This window comes from Centropristis striata, chromosome 3 (genome assembly GCF_030273125.1).
Source record: "Centropristis striata isolate RG_2023a ecotype Rhode Island chromosome 3, C.striata_1.0, whole genome shotgun sequence".
Taxonomy (NCBI): domain Eukaryota; kingdom Metazoa; phylum Chordata; class Actinopteri; order Perciformes; family Serranidae; genus Centropristis; species Centropristis striata.
Window position 1 is genome coordinate 40,442,305 of NC_081519.1, and position 18,236 is coordinate 40,460,540.

Consider the following 18,236-nt stretch of genomic DNA (forward strand, 5'->3'; position numbering starts at 1 on the left):
TAATTAATGGTTATTACAAGGACCTTAATATAAAGCGTTACCGAAAACAGTGTATTTCCAGTTTTGTTCTTAACCATGCAATGATTCTATTTTCAGAGAAAAATATCCAGCCATGTTAGAACTTATTTGGCAATAATGCTTTTTATATCCAGCGCTCTTCAACTTTTTTTTCAACAAAAGGCAAAGGCAAGTGAGCATTTTATCAAAATTTGTAATTTCCATAGAACTTTTCTAGTGCAACACTTCAAAATGTGCATAAAAATGGGAAACACAAATACTGTTTGTATGGCTTGGTCCTCTTGTAAATCTTTTCTTTGAGGCTCTATCATCCCCCGTCATCCCCCAAAGGGGCATCACAAACGCAACACAACAAAGACTGGGGAATGACAATATTGCATTTCCCACGTAAAAAGGTTTCAGGATGCTAACCTAACCTAAGTGCTTGTCAAATAGCATAACAGCGTCTGAAACCCTCTCTTCAGCCGTGGAATTGTGGCTGGCTGGATGTGACAATTTGTTCTTTTTCCAAAATTGACAATCTGACTATCAAGCCCACTCTTAGCAGCGACAGAGTCAGTGTGTAGAGGTGTGAAAGTATAGAGTTTGAATTTCTCTGTCAAGCTCTTTTTCCGTCTCCACAAAACCATTTCTATTGCTTTTTGGATATACAACTGAGTGCAATACCAGGAATTCCATCCCCATTTTCTTTTAGATTTATTACAGCTAGGGTACAAAGACACGCAAGAGACACAGATGTCTTGGAGGAGGCAGTAGGAAGAAGCCAGGAGGAGGTCAAAAATAAAAGAGAACAGGCTTTGGGATTGATTCTCCAAGGCTAAAAAGCCATTGAAGTGTAGTAACTAGAATGGGAAAGACTGTCATCCATCCCTCTCTACGACAGCAGACTTCTTTCCCAACCTTCAATTGTCGCCATTTAGAACAGTTCTAAAATCTTATTTTGTATGAAATACTCAATTTGAAGCATGCTGGGGCTGATGAAAGGCTGTAACAAGTGGGAAGTACTGCACATCATGTTGGAGTGGCAGCAGACTGGAGTTGTCTTCTTGGACTATCTCGGAGGCTTCACTGCATTTCAGTGAGCCTAATCACGTGGAACAGATTATTATGTGAGTGCAGAATATGTATGGAGTTTATAATTGGCATCTTGGCTCTTACATCATTATTCCTTGCATCCATACCAAGCTCAGCAAGGCAGAGATCGGGGAGTGACGATAATCACATCCCTCCAAAAAACGCATTAGACTCAGAGCCCAAGAGCAGATATTATATGGAATCTTTTATATGTGTGCAGCCACTGCAGCAATTTCCACAGACCACATATTGAGGGAGCACTGGTGCTGGTAGCTTCGTTGTACGCGTCGGCAAGGCGACATATGGCCGTTCTCCTGCCGGACAATTCAGAAAATGAATGAGGTGAACATACATATCAACAACAACTGAGATGAAAACAGCTAAACTTAGCTATCAAGTAGAAGCGATGAAGTTTAGCTGGAGTTCAGTATATATATATTGTAACGGACTGTTATTCATTGAGTTGTTCAGGTTTTATTCTGTTAGTGTGCTGCAGTGTACGGGGAGACGCCGGAAGGTGGCGTTGTTAGAGGCTGTAGAGCCTGTCAGTTATGGCCGTTGCCATGGCGACTGGAGAGTTGGTTCTTACGATAGCCTGTTGCTGTGTGTTTTATTGTGTTGGCGTTGGCTACGGCCCACAGTAGCCTGTGTTATCAAACTGAGAATAAAGGCAGAGAAAACCAGCTCCCGATCGTAGCTCCATTCTTCCGGGTCGCTACAATATATATATATATATATATATATATATATATATATATATATATATATATATATATATACAATTTACACCCCAGTGGCCATAATACATGTTAGTACCATAGATTGGTTTAATTTCTGAGCAGCTGTAAACTGTTCTCATTCCCAACACATCAAAGACCAATCAGGACCCCTTGGCGTCACATTTTGACACACTGGGTCTTAGTGCTAAACATGTAGCTAATGTTGTGAATTGGCACCAAAGCTGCTTGGATATGATAGGCAACAATACTCCCTGGTACGGTTAGGGAAAAGATCAGGGGTTGGGTTAAAATAACTACTTCAAGGATTATTATTATTTATTTTTTTTTAAATCAACTACTCGACGCAGTTATGTAGGTGACATAGAGCATGATGTGGAATCTATTAAGTTTGGATGTTAATTTACAGGTTAACTTAGATTACCTCCCCGACCTCCTCCCTCCGCAGACTGCGATTCTTGCTATACTACGACTCTAACTTATATTGCAGATGGATGTAGTTAACTGGAAGAATGGTGCATCTCGAAAAGGTTTCATTACTCTACTGTAAAATACATTGGCACCGTGTTTGTAACCAAAAAATGATGTAATATATATACAAGCATCACTGTAATTTTTGCATTTATTTTTTGTAAAAATACTTTTTCTCACTGTTAAATGTACTAAACACCATATCTCTAACAAAAATATATAACAAAGTTTCTTTTGATGGAAAATCTTTTTATTTTTTACGGAAAGTAAGGAGTAAAATGCCAATCTTAAACGTGAAATCAAAAGTGCTAATATAATTTTACCGTAATGTTAGAAAAAGTTGCACCGTATTTATTACGGTAAAGTTCTGGCAACCACAGCTGCCGGTTTTTTACTGTAAAAACAACAGTTTTTTTACAGTGTACGATGCCAGCAATTTTTTCAGAGCAACTGTACTCAAAAAGGATCATGTTTCTGGGAGCAAAAAATACCAAAGCTGTGGAAATATTTAATTGTTTGGTACCTCATCAAGCAGTAGTGCGTTTGTTGTCTTTGGTGTACCTCATGTCTTTATATGTCAGACACATCCTGAGTTTTACTACATTGGTGATGACTGTGTTTTTAAGAATGTGTGAGCCTCTGTGCATGCACATGATTCAGCATGTCCTCCTGAGTATGCATATATATATATATATATATATATATATATATATATGCATATAAGTCTGTGTCTGCTCATCTGAGCATGCGGCGGTAGTAGAAGTGTTAGTTGTGGCGATGACACAGACATGAGCGGAGCAGCTCTGACAGCTCCAGTCTAGCAGAGGTAGTAGCAGCTCAGAAGTCAGCTCGAGGGCCCCAACAACACACACACTGTGGAAATGGTAATCTGTTTTCCCTCCTTGCCAGCTTGGCCAAGGCTCCCAGTTGCATGCACACTCTCCAACTGCATCACAATCATTGGGTGCTGACATGCGCAGCACGGTGGGGCAAAAAAAGAGAGAGAAGAAAATACTCTGTTTACTCTACTTATAGCTGCAAGGCTGTATTTTTCCACAGTTGTTTCATGTGAATGACGCAGTGAGGTTATGCAACTGACTTTGCGATAGGAGACAGGATATAATATTTGATGGTTATATTAATGGGACTTTTTTTGGGGGGGAGGTCAGCCTGTCAAACACACAGACATCCTTTGCTTATAAAAAGATTATTGGAATAATAATAGTTATGTCTGCCTCAGCAAGTTTTTACAATTAGTTTAAAAATTCTACTGATTGCATTTAGAGCACTTAAAACTCCAGAAAGTCAACATTGTTTTTTATTTTAACAGCCTTAATTCCCTAACCTTCACCAAGTGGTTGTTATTGTAACCAACATTAGGACCCAAATTACAAAGTAGTTATATTAACCCAAAATCTAATCAAGTCGATTTTATGCCATCCAAACACCAGCCATGTCAGAAATATTTGTTATTTGTCTCAGTTTCGGAAGGGTCAGAGAGATTATGGTTTCCTGATGATACAGGCATTAGATCATACAAAGCTTCTGTGTGCCATTCTAGGGGACATGGACAAACAACACAAAATATTTTGTCATTTAATTTGAATGCATTTCATTTGCCTGCAGCTCTTGCAATGACCCCAAACGTTTGAAGGCTATCGAGTGAACACTGCCAGGCCTTTCCTTCACCTAGGATCCCTTTTTCTCCAGCTGACCAAAGCTGAATCAGAATATTAGTGAGCCTTCATGGCTTTCCCTCTGTTCACCTTTACAACAGACTACTGATAGCGTATCTGCTCCCAGCAGACTGACAGACAGACAGGCAGTGAGAGAAGCAAATGCCCTTATCACTGCCTGCCATATGATGGGATTAGCTTGAGTGTTGTCTAACAAAGCATTAATGAGCACTTTTAATTGCCTGCACGGCATACCCTGCCAAACCCTGCCTGAACTACACACACACACACACACACACACACACACACACACACACACACTACAACACAGGGCTGTGACGCATATTTGTCCCATCTGAAATGGCGTCCAAGTGATGGAGAATTTGTATTCATCACTGGAGTACAAACACACACATTATTGCCGTCATTCCAATACATTGGTGTACAATTTGAAAGAGAATATTGGTTTGAAGACGTCTATTTAAACTCCATTCACTCCCTCACACAATACAGACTTAATTAAAATCAATAGATGTTTTTGATTATCTTGTGGTGCCATATTACAGTGCAGGCCACAGGACTTTAGCACTGCCGTGACCTGAAAAGCTGTCTGATTACAGCAAGGCAGAGGGCAATGTCTTCCACTCGATTTTGATTAAATTCTACAAGAACGCCATCTGGATCTACAGGCGCCAACTTGGTTTACCTCTGCCCATCTTTCCACTTATGATGGAGGCCATTTCTTAATGTTGCAGTGGCTATGAGGGGAAGGAAGATTGGGTTAAGTTGGCACATTATTCACTCTGCCATTTCTATGGCTTAATTTATGCTAGAATATTTTAACCCTCTATGGTACGGTGTTGCCCTCAGGCAACATATCAATTTTGCATGTTGCATGAACCAATAACAATGCTTTACTTTGTCACATGACCTCCAGGAGGCCATATTGAAACCTTTTTTTGCAGACTTTTCCAAAGGAAACAGCTTTGCCATTTTGCGCGACAAAAAATTGCTCAAAACGTAATTTCCTGGCCCTTTTCCATCTGGAAAAAATATATTCCTACTGATAGGTGAGTTAAACCTTCATTTTTGATAGTTTCATGCACTTAGACTATTAAAGACAATCATTCCAATGGGTTGTTGGTTCAATGGTACAATGTTTCCTACAGGCAACATTCAGACAGGAAACCGGTTAAAAAAGTTCCTTTTATAATGTTTTTAAATTCAAAATGTTTTGTATTGTACCCTGTTGAAGCTACTGAATCTTTTACACATGTTTATTAGGTAAATTATGTTAATATTACTTGTGGTACAATGTTGCCTACGGGCAACAAACCCCAAAAACTTCCAAAAGAAAAAAAGAATTATAAAATTTCTTCAGATTATGTTTATTTAGTCTATTTTAAGACAAAAAAACTAACTTTTTCCTAACTGGCATCATAATGCGTGCCATAGAGGGTTAACCAGCAGCATAGAAGGGCTAAGGACCTCAGCTATGTTCTTTTTTTAAAATTAGGTGTTTTTGTGAATAAAGTAATGATGTGCATCTGTGCCAGTCAACACACAGGGATGGCTGGCACACTGATGAACCCAGGTTGTCCTATGTCTATAAACTAGAACTAAAAGTAACACAGTTACAACATTTTTTAATCACAGTTGTGTAATACACTTAGTCAACAAACCCCTTTTTTTTATTTTTTTTTACTTCCAATAAAATAAAACTGAACTTTTACTCTTGACCCCTGACTTTAAGATATTTCAACATAGATGATTACGGGTCAGGAATACACATTTTTGCTTCTACATCCTTCAAATGACCAGGAAATATGTGTGTGCCAACCAACTTCAGTTTTCTCTGCTCCACAGTAAACACTTCATTTCTGTTTTTAAAATAAATATTGTATGTTTAGAAAACCATTTTCTATTCATTCATTAATTATAATAATTCAAGAACACAATTCAAGAAGTCTTGTGCCTAGAGCTAAATGCTAATGTCTGGATGCTAACATTGTCACAATGACATGCTGATGTTAAATGGGCATAATGTTTATACCATTTTATTTTAGTATACTAAAATTCAATAATTAACTAAGTAGTTAAATTAGCAATTCACTAAAAGTGCAGCTGAGGCTGTTGGGGATGTCATTAGTTTTGCAGGTATTTGGTCATAAACTTAAGTACTGAACCAATCAGAAGCTTGACCTGATGGTAATTTAAGTTAACAATATAATGGCAATCCATCTAATAGCTGTTGAGATATTTCAGTTTGGACCAGGCGGCAATCTCCGTGCCTGAGCATGGAGGCCAACCAGGAAGTGCATTAAGCCTGCAATCCACCGAAAATTCCAGTAGGGGGTGCTAAGTTTGGCTGCAAAAAAAATCTGCCCATTCATTTCAGTGCAAAATTTGAAAACTTCTCACTTGATTTATTACCTCAGAAATTTTTTTCAGGACAACATTATGGTCTCAATCGCTAGTAAAAAATCTTCTTCAAGACAATTTGATGTCAATAGTTCTAATAATGGCCCCATTTAGAAGAAAATAGAAGATAAAGAATCGTATGATTTGGGGCGTTTCTAGCTTTGATTGACAGGTCACTAACAAGGCGAGCCGTCACCAGGAGAGAAGCAGAGCAATGCGTATCCACGGCAACGTGTCAATGAAGTTATATATAACGTTATATAGATAGAAAAGCCGATTGGTCTCATAACTTTGACCCTTTCACTGTATTTTCACTTAATGACAGTTTATTTGAACGTTTTGTTCAGTAAAAATGTCTTGTTCAGCGTTTGGTTGGACTAACAGACACTCCAAGGAGTCGCTGCTCAGTTTTCTGAGGTCAGAAAGATACATTTTGCTTTTGTTTTTTGCTAGCCAAAACTAACATCCCAGTTAATGCTCCAGTTAATGCTAACATGAATTAGCAGCAGCTTCTCTCAGTCGGGTTGAGGTGTAGAGAGGCTGTAGTCAGTGATCAGATCCCTCTCCTCCTCCACAGTCCAGATATGGTCTGCTCCGCATATCGGAAACAAGATGGCGACGCAAGATGGCGACGAGTATAACGCTGAACTCGAGGCTTCCAATGGGCCACAAACCAATGGGTGACGTCACGGTGACTACGTCCATTATTTATATACAGTCTATCGTTTGGACCGAAGGGGCCAACCACCTGACAGACCGACAAAATGTTTGGACAAAAGTCCCTCAACATGCTTGTCATGCAGTGAAAGGTTTAATCAAAGATTATGCATTCCCACCCAAGTCCTATGATCCCCAAGTGACAAGTTTGAACATGCAGAGTCAGGCAGGGAAGTGTACTGTAGTTTATCAGGATCAAACTATCCATTCGCTGCAGTACTTTTCTCATGGCTGCATTTTCCTTGTCAATCGCTTAAGGTGGCTCAGTCTGATAATGTGCAACTAGTCACTGTGACACAAACATCCCAGAATGGTCAGCAGCCGCTGCACTCCACCAATCATGCTAATAATTAAGCAGATGGTGGCAAACTATGCGGCTGGTCTTACTGCACAGCACAGGAAGACACAGCATGTCTCTGTAAAAGCACAGGCTGCACACTGACCCAGGAAGAGGCCAGAAGTACCCCACACTGCTCAATCAACACAAGGTTTAGCATAGCCATAGGTGAAGAAAAAGTGCCTAGAAGCAGTTATTTTGCAAGCAGGGATCTAACTTTACTGCTACCTAACAGCTTATGGAGAAAAAAAATCTGAGGAAGACCATCTGTGGCCAAAATGTGAAACACACAATGTCAAAACTGGGAACAAGAAAAGCAAAAACTGGATGAGAGTTACATGTATTATAGTGTTCAAATTGCAACAACTAGTTATGAAGTAGGCCTGGGTGATTATATGATCGTGATTACTGATCCCAAGAAATTTCAGGTCGATTACGGTGAGCATAGCTGTGAGCATATTTACGCAATCAAAAATGTCTGAAATGTGCATGACAACAGCCAATCAGAGTCGACCTTTTCCTGCTCGGCTTCTAAGTTGCCGGAGAAGTAAACAGAAAGACCAAACGTGGAGCTAAACGCGGAGCTGAGGAAAGCGAAATAGGTGTCAGTCATGAGCAATAAAACCAGGGAGGTACAGGTGAATGTTGTGAAAGAGCAAAGGAAATTACAATCTATCCACCGCTGTATCGAAAGAAAACTAACATTCAATAGCGTTGGAAAATCTGAACACTTACAGAGAAACAAGTTATTACTGAATGGAACTTAGTTCAACAAACAAGTTAGCAAAAATTTTAACAGTGTGGGCTTTCTAACAACAAATCACAATCACAATTTGTTTATTTTGGGTCTTGCATACCTGCAAAAACACTCAGGACTGCAAAGTAGTTCATTGTGTTATTTTATATTTTTCTACATTTGTTGTACTGTTGACTAAAAATTGTTTTAATATTTTTCTATGTTCATCTTATTTAATTTGCTTTGTAATTTACTTCTTATGTTAAAATATTTAACTTATCTCTAGTTTTCAATACAGATGCTTTAACCCATAAGAACCCACGGTGACACGGGTGTAACAAACACTTTAAATCTTCTAGAATCTCCCATATTCAGCCTTATGCTTCACCTTAACTCATTAAATCCCAAAGCAACACATACTTAACACCCTGGGTGTGACTGGAAACAGAAATCTAAAGAAGTAGTTTAAACCCATTTAACAATTCTAATCCGTTAGAGTGTCCTTTATTGCATTTAACCCTATTTGGTTTGTTTGTTATTTGTTTTTATTTATTTATAATTTATTATTATTTTGTTACTTAAAACCAAATCTGAAAAATTATTTGTTGTTACACTATTGCACTATTAATGTCACAATTTAAATATATGTTGTGGAGATGCAGAGAAAAAGGCAAATTTGTGTTTCTGTAAGCAGAAAAGGTGTGTGACATATATGTCACAATGTGACATATATGTCACATCGCAGATCTTTGACATTTAGGGGTAGTATTTTAAAAAACACAACATCATAAATGTTCACTTGGTCTGTGGTATATCCCCCATAATTTTTGTTCAAGGATAAATAGGTCTGGGTTCTTATGGGTTAAAACTGGAAGTTTAAAAACAATATAAAAAATCGTGATAATCGAGATATGAAAAACATGTATCGTGATCCTTTTTTTTTTTTGCCATACCGCCCAGCCCTATTATAAAGTAATAATCAGTTTTATGTGCAGGTAAGCAGCATTTTGAGGCTTGAACCAAATGGTGTTCTTCAGACCCTCTCTGTGTTTTGGTGATGAATGGAGACAGAGGAGGCCTGTGTGACAAAACAGGGAGCGTGACTTCCAGCTGGAAACAGCTCCTTTCTCCTGGCACAAAAGAGTAAAGAGCCCCAAACAGAGCCCAGCGCTCATTCTCTTTGCTCTCCTCCTCTCCTCCGTACTTGGTCTCAACTGCCTCTTCCCCATATATTTTGCTCTTCTCTTCTCTACGGTACTGTAGAGTGAGTGATTGCCATGCCAGAGCCTCAACCAATGAACCCATCCTATCCCTTCCAGTCTCTGGGGTCTTTTGCCACGCCACATTTATCACCAAATGTACCAGGAGTGCTGGCGTTTTGTTGCATCTCAAAGCTCAGAGGCAGCTCCTTTTCCTTGAGGCATCTTCTTCGACACTGAAGCGGAGAAAACAAAATTGAACACGTACAATATCAAGAAAGCGCATATTGAACCTGTGACGGAGACGGTAGAGTGGTAAAAGGCTGAGAGTGGAATTAAAATGTTGGTTTCCCTTTAATTTAGCAAAAGTTTTATAGTCATGCACATCAATTTGACAAAGCTCGGTGTCCCTCCAGTCCTGAAAAACAATGTTTCTGAGCCAATGTTGTTGGACACACCGTGCTAAAACCTCAGGAGGAGTGGAAACAGGAGGTTTTCACCGAATCTGAAAACCGTATCTTACTTACTAAAGGTAGGTAATTAATGTTCCCTTTGCTTTCAAGAGCCATCACCTCATCAGCCCAGCACTCTCTAACTCAGCCAGGTTGTTAATGGGCTTGTGTCTCTCAAGAAACATCATGCACTTGACACCATTTTCTGAAGAGTACTACCCACACAAATGACAAAAAGGCTAAAATGTAATCAAAAGTATGTCTGTTCACAGAGGAAAGGAGAAGCGAAATGGGAGAAACTAACAGTTTGTGCAATGAATGTGACAGCTGCTTGTTTGATATTTGGTCACAGTTGTCGCTGTGGGAACTCTGTGAAATCTACCTTCACATGTGTTTGCTTTCAGAAAAGGTTGCAGCACCACCTCACAGCAAGAAACAAGGACTGGTACATATTGTATCATTAACTTGGTGTGACAAAGGAGCTGTATACTTGAAGTTTCGAGGAGCCTCAGCACTCTGGTGGCCACTAAAATCCTTTAAATCACAGATAAAACAACATTTCAAGTTCAGCTCAAAGGACAAAAAACAATACATAAAACTCTAACTTCCTTTTGGGCAATGCACACATATTTAAATTGTAATCATGTTTTCCACTCTCTATGAAATCTGGCTTTTCAGTGTGGACATTTGGAAAAATTATGAACAGTTAGTTCTTTTTAAGCATACACGACCCCAGGAATCTACAGCCTTGATATGACCTCTTTGAGGCTGACATCAACATGCCAACAAGTTCACAGTGACAATGTTAACTTGATTTTGGTTTAGTAGGTTCAAATATTTTATCGTGTTAACGGGCTGTGGGTCTGATGGTAGAGGGGTCGTGGAGGTCGGTGGTTCGATCCCTGAACATGGCAGCTTTCATGTCGGAGTATCCTTGGGCAAGATACTGAACCCCGATGCTGTGTGTGAATGAATTTCTGATGGTGGCAGGGTAGCCTCAGCCACCAGTGTTTGAATGAATGTGTGAATGAGTGAATGAGCGCCTTCTGTAGTGTTAAAGCGCTTTGAGTGGTGCCGTCCATTTACCATCTTAGTTTATAGTGTGCTATCATCAGCGTTGGGCAAAGTACAATGTAAAATATTGCATATTTCACATACTCTATAATATTACTGTCTTTGAGTTAAACTACACTTGCTCTACTTCCACCAAAATAACCACAGAAGTACAACTATGCATTATTATATTACAAACCAATACATTTTTTGGTGAAGCGTGCATGTTTTGGGACTAGGCTCATTGGCTATTTCCAACCAAGTTAGTTAAGTCATATGCTCTGCCGTAGTGTACAGTATGTGGTTGCAGCTGTAAAATAGCTGTATTGTTCTGGGCATCACCACCCCTGAGACATGTCTTGGTCAGTTCGGTGAGATAAAATTTGGAAAGATAAGAAACGTAGCACAATTTTATTAGTTTATCCTCATTTCAAGCTAGCATATGATTAAAGCAAATGTAAACCAGCTTGGCCAATGGAATACCACTTCTTCTTCTTCGGGCTCCCAGATGCTTAAAGTCGCCACTGGCCATCCCCTCAAATAATATTTTCCACTGAAACTTCAACGCCTCAATTTAGTGTCCTCTCTACAGCCTTTGTGTTTTCATGTTTGTGATCAACCATCAAATGCCTCATTTCATTTCTATGCAGATGATACAGTCATTTATTGTTCATCCCCTTCCCTAGTTCAGACCCTTCAATACCTGCAATCTGCTTTAGATGTGGTTCAATCCAATCTAGCTGAACTCAGATTGGTATTGAATGCGGAGAAATCAAAACTTATTATCTTTTCAAATAGTAAAGACTTGACATCCAATTTGCCAAAGATAATTACAGCACAAGGTGAAGAAATTGAAAGGGTCACGGCTTATAAATATTTAGGGATCACTATTGATCAGAAGCTGTCATTTAAACCCCATATTGAAATATTTGATTTCTGCAACTTTACTCTACCTCTACTGGACTACGGTGATCTGCCTTTTATGAATGCAACTAATCAGAGCCTTTAGAAGTTGGACTGTGTTTATCATTGTGCTCTGCGTTTCATTACCGGCTTGGGAAATCGCACACATCATTGTACTCTGTATGCCATGGCTGAAGCGCCATCTTTGTATTTTTTCAGGCTCTCTCATTGGCTAGTTTTTATCTATTAATCTATTCTTGAGCTGCTTTCCTCATACTTGTGTGCATGGGTTGAAACAAAGCTCAACAAAGAAAAATTTGCAAAAGGACTTGAAACTGTCTGAACTGATCACAATCAGTGAATTTAAATTGATTCTAAAGAACAAAGAAACCGCTTCCCTTGGTCAGTGTGACTGCTCATACAGTAAGTCGGCTACTGAGGCTCCTTCAGTGTTGTTGTGATGGTTGTATTTGTATTTAATTGTTTATGATAACTGTGTTTAAATGTTGTAACTTGTCTCTTTTTATGCTACTTTCTTGGCCAGGTCTCTCTTGGAAAAAATATTTTTTTAATCTCAATGAGACTTTTTACCTGGTTAAATAAAGGATATATATATATTTGAAGTGACTGTGTCGCATATGAGGGCTAAAACAGATGCTAAAAGGATGTATCCTTGAATAAATGTCCTCTACGGTGCAACGATTCATTGCTCAACAGCACAGCATCCAACCAAGGATGCATCATATGTCAGCATCCCCCAATCTCTCTCTCTCTCTCTCTCTCTCTCTCTCTCTCTCTCTCTCTCTCTCTCTCTCTCTAATGCTGCTTATGCAGAAAGGAAGAAATCTGATGTCATGCCTGCCTGCCCTCGGCTGTCAAGCCCTCTGACACACACAAACACACATACATACACAGACAAACGTTATTTACAGTATAATTACTTCCATGACAGTTCAGATGCAAGCCCATCACTCAGTATTATCAAACTATTGAGGCGTGTAACAGTCTATATATAATACAGATGGGGGGGAAAAAAGAAGAGTTCTATTACAGATCCACACACACGACCAACGACACACCCACTGTAATCCACCACATTTCTACTAAATGTCTATGGGCATCTCCGGGAAAATAAATGTTGACTGTTTTTGTTTTCTTATAAATAAAACTATGAGGAGATACACAAAATCCTGCACTCATGAACCCTTGGGAGCCAAAATAACCCATCAAAACTGTATACTTTTCCTCATCCTATCCATTATTATTCAAATGCAGACTAGTGTGCAGAATTTGGCAGGAAGTTGCAGGCAAAGGATATACAGTTACTATGCAAATCCAGTGCAGATGACTGAGTGATTGCACAGAGACTCACCCATCCTGCTGCTCTCTTTCTTCCATTCCGCATAACCTGAGCCACCGGAGCAGAACATGCACTTGTCTTTGCTTCATGCTTCAATTTTAACGTTGCCGAGGGGCGTGCTGAGAGAAATCAGATGCAATTAGGTGGATGTTTGAGAGGCAGTTGGATATTAACATGGGTTTCACTACTCAACATGGTGTTGAATGCCAGGCGCACATCTCCTGCAGTCACTTTATGTTTGCAGACAGATGTTCTTTAAGGACCCCCGACCTATCATGAAATTGTGGCACGTAAGCACTAATCGTAGTTCTTGTACACATTTGTAACAGAGATAATGTAGTTTGGAAGGAAGTTTATGTCCTGTTGTTTCCTGCTTTGAGAGAAGCTTAATCATAAAACTATAGAAAACTACAAGTTTATGAGCTGCACTAATAATCCCATTTCCTATAAACTACACTTATATATTATCGAGCGATCTTAACTTGTCATGGGTTAAAAAAAAAAAAAGATGCAAAATAACGTCTTCTGTCAAGACATTTTTTAAATTCCAGCTTTAAAATTTCAATTTACAGTAAATTTTAGCATGAGGATGTATGTATAAACTCACCATAGAATAAATGTACTCTGCACTACAAAAGTAATGTAAGATAACACCAAAGCACACATTTTGTTGCACAATTTTGGTGTTCAAACTTCTCCTCTCTGGTACACTACGCCAAAACTACCAAACACAAATATATCAACTTTACCAGTAAATTATATAGGCTACAATGAACATTGCTGAAGTTATATGCCTCCCTCAAGTATATAAAGCAACCTGTTACATTAATTATTCCATACTATTCCAGCACCCATTGCACTACTGTATCATTTTTAACAAATGATACAAACATAAACATATATCACACACACACACACACACACACACACACACACACATAGGCTACTGTTTATAGATACTTTATACATCTGCACACAGTAGTCAATTGTTTACCCTTGTACAGTTTTGTTGTCCTTGGTTTTAGCTGTATGTATATTTCAGTACATTGACAGCAACAAAAAACGGCAGTTAAATGTCTTGTATGTTTGTGTAAACACTTTCTTGGCCATTAAAGCGGTTCAACAGAATTATTTAAAAAAATAAACTCATGAAACAGGCTTGGACAAAAATGATGGTACCCCCAGAAAAGACTGAAAATAATGTGACCAAAGGGACATGTTAGATCTAGGTGTGTCCACTAATTAGCATCAGATGTCTCTACAATATTGTAATCAGTCAGTGGGCCTATATATAGGGCTACAGGTAGTCACTGTGCTGTTTGGTGACATGGTGTGTACCACACTCAACATGGACCAGAGGAAGCAAAGGAAAGAGTTGTCTCAGGAGATTAAAAAAAAAATATAGACAAGCATGTTAAAGGTAAAGACTATAAGACCATCTCCAAGCAGCTTGATGTTCATGTGACTACAGTTGCACATAATATTCAGAAATTTAAGATCCATGGGACTGTAGCCAACCATCCCTTCAAGCTCAAGGAACATCAGTGTCAGATCGCACCATCTGTCATTGTTTGAGCCAAAGTGGGCTCAATGGGAGACGACCATGGAGGACACCATTGTTGAAAACAAGGCCCCGTTTACACGAGGACGCTTGCGGGTAAAAACGACAAAATATTTTATCGGAAGTGCCTTTCGTTTAGACGGTGACGCCGTTTTTGGGGCTTAAAGACGCAAAAATCTGAAACCACCTTCCAAAGTGGAAAAGTTGAATCCGCTCCGCTGTAGTGTGTCCGTCTACACTGACAAGACACAAAACTCTGATCTGATCTGCTCACGTCACGTATGTGTTTACGTCACATACATGCTCCAGTACAGGAAAATAAACAAACGTGGGATTATTTCTATCCGTCTGACCTTCAAGCTGCTCTGGCAGCTCTAATAAACTTACAGGAGTCTTTCCACCAAATGTACAGGATATGTAGAGATAGTATTAGTGAACAGAGAAGGATCTGGAATTACCTCCATCACATTTTGGATGCAGCAATTCGTCGGAGGCGAGCCAGACGGCTGTGAACGAGACCTGGGAGATCTAGTGATGGTGGAGAACTTTGTGGAAGGAGTAGCTGATGAAAATGTGTGGCGTGAAAACTTCTGCATGCCCAAAGATGCTCTTATCGCTTTAAGTGATGCCGCCTGGCTGCATACAATCGAATTCCACACACTTTTGCGTCACCGTGTGCACGCAGATTTCCTCCCGAAAATGCTCGTCTAAACGAGGAATAAAAAGTGAAGACGCGACGCCACTTTTGCGTCTTCTGTTCAGACCGTCCTCATGTAAACGTAGCCCAAATCATAAAAAAGCCAGACTGGAATTTGTTGACAAGCCACAAAGCTTCTGGGAGAATGTCCTATGGACAGATGAGACAAAAATGGCTATTTTTGCCAAGGCAGACGAAAAAATGAAGCATGTTAAGAAAAGAACACTGTCCCTACTGTGAAACATAGTGGAGGCTCTGTTATGTTCTGGCCTGGGGCTGCTTTGCTGCATCTGGCATAGGGTGTCTTGAATCTGCACAGGGAAATCTCAAGACAATCAAGGGATTCTAGAGAGAAATGTGCTGGCCAGTGTCAGAAAGCTTGGTCTCAGTCGCAGGTCATGGGTCTTGCAACAGGATAATGACCCAAAACACAGCTAGAAACACCCAAGAATGGCTAAGAGGAAAACACTGGACCATTCTAAAGTGGCCTTCTATGAGCCCCGACCTAAATCCTATTGAGCATCTTTGGAAGGAGCTGAAACATGCCGTCTGGAAAAGGCACCCTTCAAACCTGAGACAACTGGGGCAGTTTGCTCATAAGGAGTGGGCCAAAATACCTGCCGAGAGGTGCAGAAGTCTCATTGACAGTTACAGGGATCATTTGATTGCAGTGATTGCCTCAAAAGGTTGTGCAACAAAATATTAAGTTAAGGGTACCATCATTTTTGTCCAAGCCTGTTTCATGAGTTTATTTTTTAAAATAATTCTGTTGAAGCATGGTTGAAAAGCAATGTCTGACTTGCATTGGTTAATTTTCATAGAATTTTTATTTATTATTACTTTTGTCAGAATCAAGTTATTTCTGTGCCCATTATGAGTTTTTCTTTTATTAACCGAGGGGTACCAACAATTGATATTGCTGAAGTTTATTAAGATATGACTAATGACAAATCTGTAAAGGAATCTTTTGGTGTGAGAACAATGCCAAAATAGACTTTTCAGCAGTTTGTGTTAAGGTCTATTTTAAATGTCTGCATGTAGTGATTGGCAGGATAATATCAGTGATTTTTAGTAAAGGGCACCTCCTTAACTTTATTTAAAACTAGGGATTTATGAAGACGCATCCAAACCTCCTTCGAATATATATACACTACCGGTCAAAAGTTTTAGAACACCCCAATTTTTCCATTTTTTATTGAAATTCAAGCATTTCAAGTCAAATTAACAGCTTGAAAGGGTACAAAGGTAAGTGGTGAACTGCCAGAGGTAAATAAAAAAAGGCAAGGTTAACCAAAACTGAAAGATAATGTAGGCTACATTTCAGAATTATATAAGTAGGCCTTTTTTCAGGGAACAAGAAATGGGTTAACAACTTAACTCTATGGAGTCTTGGGCTATTTTGTCCATTTTTTAATTATTTTCATGTCTTTTTTGGTCATTTTGTGTCTTTTTTTGTCATTTTGTCTCTTTTTTTAGTCCTTTAGTTCAACATAAAATGTGATTTTGAATCAATTTTTTTATTTTCAAAACACTCATGCTCAATAAAGAATTTTAAATGTGCATTAATTTCAGAGTAGACTGAGACATTAAACTGCATCATTTTCAATTAAATTCTGGAAAAGTTGGTGTGTTCTAAAACTTTTGACCAGTAGTGTAATTTACAAAAAAATAAACAGTAAATACAGGCCTCCTCTCAATATACTAACATCACAGACTGCTACACTGGGGTCTCAAACAGTCCTTAAAATTGCAAAAATTGGGTCTGGAAAGCTGAGACTCTTGTTGATTGAACGAGTCCAATGGTATTCACTTGTGATGAGCCCAGAGTAGTCATTTCATTGTAGTGAAACCATTTTTTGAAACTTTACAACCACAGACATTCAGAATATGTATGTTGTATGTTATAATGGCTTTATTGGGGCTTCTCAGCAGTCTCCACCCACCTGCACCAATTATATACTACAGAGCCACATTTCGACTGGCCTTTAAGTATTCTTATTATGATTTAATGTAGTCTATAATTATGTGATTTTTAAGCTATATTTACCTTTGCAGACTGGTTGAAGACAACAATAATATTAGATTTACCATTTATCATATATGCCAGGCCCACAGTGACATGGCCTTAGTAAGAATATTATGTCTTTTATTCTTACTTGTACTACTTTAGAATAAGCTGAGCACTGTTGTTACTGATAGGAGTGCAACTGAGAAGAAAACAAGACTGACAACAACAACAAAAGAAAAGTGAATAGGACATGCTTCGAGGAAAAATGGCAGAGACAGATTACAGATTAAGCGTGCCACATCCAGCTCTCTAACTGTCCTCTCTGTCTCTTTTCTCATGGTAAATGCTTTCCTTTTCTCTGTTTGGAGAAAGTAGTGGGAAACAGTGAGTCAGGCTGGAGTGCTGAGAGCTGGACCGGACTGTTAATGCTTCCCAATGAATTAAGAGTCGGTTCTGCTAGTTTACCATTTGAATGACTGGGAGGCTTGGGAAGGTAGCGAGCTCTGGACACAAAGAGATGCTTCACAGCTCGAATGCACTTTGGTTCACATCTACATGTCTAAATATTTGTTTCCAGGGACACAGCATGTTGTGCATAAGTGGAAAGACATTACACTGTACAATAACACCAAAAGAAAAAAATACCTTTTTAATTTGTTCCCTAATTTGGATGTGCATGTGGGGTAATCATCATATATATGTATATTTTTTTAGGCCTAATCAGACATATGCATACATTTTTTTTCAAATAAACACATATTTTGACATGAAATTATGCAGTTCAGAACGACTGGTATGGGCCCAGCTGAAACGTCT